Source organism: Lactuca serriola, chromosome 2, assembly GCF_051521515.1.
Source record: "Lactuca serriola cultivar US96UC23 chromosome 2, Lser_US96UC23_V15, whole genome shotgun sequence".
Taxonomy (NCBI): Eukaryota; Viridiplantae; Streptophyta; class Magnoliopsida; order Asterales; family Asteraceae; genus Lactuca; species Lactuca serriola.
This window is the reverse complement of record NC_136409.1, coordinates 72,158,442-72,161,518: the sequence shown is the minus strand read 5'-3', so window position 1 is coordinate 72,161,518 and position 3,077 is coordinate 72,158,442. Positions and strand designations below refer to the sequence as shown.

At 41.3% G+C, this 3,077-nt stretch overlaps 1 non-coding gene across 1 annotated transcript; it reads right to left on the bottom strand.

Moving 5' to 3' along the window:
* Positions 1 to 582: 582 nt before the first annotated feature.
* On the bottom strand, positions 583 to 689 carry LOC145090908 (small nucleolar RNA R71). The gene has a single exon (XR_013701830.1). It is a non-coding gene; the product is annotated as a small nucleolar RNA R71 (small nucleolar RNA).
* Positions 690 to 3,077: the final 2,388 nt, after the last annotated feature.

The window sequence follows — 3,077 nt, the reverse complement described above, 5'->3', positions numbered from 1 at the left end:
AAGACGCCCTTACAAGAATTCAAATCAGTGTTTTCAAAGAAATCAGGGAAGAAGACTGGGGAGTCAAGTTCATCCTCGAAGAGCAAAAGCAAGCTTGAACACTTGGATCAAATACCCTTCCAAACCGAGTCCGAGTACGATACCGAGCCCGAATTTGAAGAACATACAAGCGAACCCAAGAATGAGCCAAGGCACGAGATGGAAAATATTGAGGAAATGTCCATGGGAGCTTACAGGAAGAGAATCCGAGAAGATGTTGGTCCAGGATTAATACAACCTGCCATCCCGGCCACTGCCACATTCGAGCTGAAGGGACATATCCTTTCCGCACTAAAGGATATCCCATTCTATGGAAAGGATCACAAGGATGCATTCAAACACTTAGATGAAGTGAATGATATTGCCGATTACTTCAATGTCCCAAATATTAACAGAGACACCATTTTGCTAAGGATGTTTCCGGTTACCTTTAAAGGAGCTGCAAAGGATTGGTTAAAAGTACTTTCACCCGGTACCGTAACTACTTGGGCTCAAATGCGTGAGCAGTTTTTAGATCAATACTGTCCACCATCCAAGATTGCTAAACTTAAAAAGGCAATAGCCAACTTTGAGCAAAACCCGATAGAGTTACTTTCCGAAGCTTGGGACCGTTACAAAGGGTTGTTAAGGAATTATCCTCAACATGACCTTAACACTCAACATGAGGTGTCAATATTTTATGATGGGGTAAACGTGATGACAAGACAACTCCTTGATTCTCAAGGACCACTCACTAGGAAAAATCCGGGTGAAGTCAATGAATTAATTGAAGAATTCGCGAAACACTCTCGCGAATACCACAACCCTAGGTAGGAAGGAATTAAAGGCGGAGGAGGAGCCCAAACTGAAGAAATAGCAGCCATGATGGCTATGCTAAATAATATGGCCGGAGGTTGACACAATTGGATCACTCAATTCATGCCATAAGAGTGGGTTGCGAGAGGTGTAGTGGCCCACACTTGACAAAGGACTGCAATTTAGATGAGTTTGGGAACAGAAAAGCTCAAGTGTGCTACTCGAGTGGGGATAAGTTTGATGAAGACTAGAGGAAACCAAAGAAGAAGTGGCTGCCATATGAAGAGTATAAGAAGCAAAAAGAAGAGAAGTACGGGCAGACAGGTGGAGGCTTCTATCAAAAGGAACAACCACCAGCCGAGAAGAAACCCGATCTAGAGACCATGTTAATGAAGTTTATGGAAGCCTCGGAAAAGAGACACGATGCTACTGATTCAACTATTAATGAGCAGCAAACTTTATTAAAGAATCAACAAGCCTCCCTCAATAACCTTGAAGTACAACTTGGTCAACTAGCCACTCTGGTTCATGAGAAGTTGTCCCCAAAAAATCCCGAAATGAAGATCCAATCTCATGTAATGGCCATAGATACTGTAGAAGAGGCCATATCTAAGTTTTTAGAGGCACTAGAAGAAGAACAACAGCAGCCCGATCTAAAGTTGAAGAAGCCCAAGCTCGAAGATCAAGAAGCTGCTGAACATCAGAATTCACAACGTGAAGCATGCCAGTTCACGACGTGGGCCCGTCAAGAACAGAAAAGTTTTGAAGTTGGTCCGGTTTACCAGTCACCCTTGCCGTTTCCTTCCCAAGTTGACCTTAGTCCACTAGAAAGAGAGCATATGGATTTTGTTAATCACGTGAAGGGTATCTCGATTAATATACCCTTTGTCGAGTCCTTATCTAAAATTCCCGAGTATCAAAAATTACTGAAAGATCTGATAGACACTCGGAACCAATTAAAGAAATACTCTAAGGTGATTCTGAGTGAGCAAAGTTCCAAAGCTGTGTTGGGAGAGATACCTGAGAAGATGGGGGATCCTGGACGCCTCACTCTTCCGTGTGAATTCGATAACAAAATGAAGGCTAATGCTCTAGCCGATTCTGGGGCTAGCATTAATTTGATGCCTTATTCATTTTATCAGAAGTTAGAAGTTTAGAAGATGAAGACCACAAGAATGACTATTCACATGGCGAACCATTCATTGACACAACCCCGGAGAATCGTGGAGGACATTTTAGTAAAAATTGGAAATTTTATTTTTCCAATAGATTTTGTAGTATTGGATATGAAGGAAGACCCTGATGTTCCAATTATCCTTGGTCGTCCCTTGCTTAATACTGCTTGTGCTCTTGTTGATATTCGAGAATCTAAGCTAACCTTGAGGGTTGGAGATGAAAAAGAAGTTTTTGGGATAGAAGATGGCTTTCAAAGGAATCATGTTGAAGAAGAGGTGTTCACAATCAATAAAGATAATGAGCTAGAAGAACTGGAAAAGCTTATGGAAGAAGAAATCAAGGCAGTTCATCAAGTCAATAGAACAAAACCAAGAACATCTGTTCCGTTTTTGGTGGAAGTCATTGCTTACAAGAGTCCACCTTCTTGGGTAAGAAAGGAAGATGAGATGACCAGTGATGAAGAAGAAGTTACTTCAAGGGTGACAAAGTCGGTAGTGAAAGAGGAGAAGGATGCTATGGAGTGTAGGGAGGAAACTAAAGGAACCAAACGTAAGCTTGATGAAGAAGAGGTCAAGGCTAAAAAGGAGAATTCAAAGAAGGCGTATAAAAGACGAGTCCGAGCTTACAAGTGGCGTTTCAAGGAACAAAAGGTCCAGCTGGTGGTATACTCTTCAGAAAATTCAACGTAGGAGGCATGTAGTCCAGCTCAAGACTCCACGAAAAAGAAGCGCTTCTCGGGAGGCAACCCGAGTTTGGTTTGCATTTTTTTTTTCTTTCTTTTCTTTTGCGTTTTAGTCTTTAAAACATAGATCATATCATCCGACTCAATTATAACATAATTAAATACTGAATGTAGGGACCCTAAAATGGAAGTAGTAATAATTGAGAATTTAATTGAGAGTCAAATTTGATTTAGCATGAATTTTCCTTCCAGATAGAATTCACGACGCGAGTCGAGAATAAACCGGGTAATAAGTCCATGATATAGTTTAGCTGTTTTATAAGTGGCCCAAGATCAATCCGTGAGTGCATGACCCAAACTTTAGTCCAGACTAAACTCATGACGT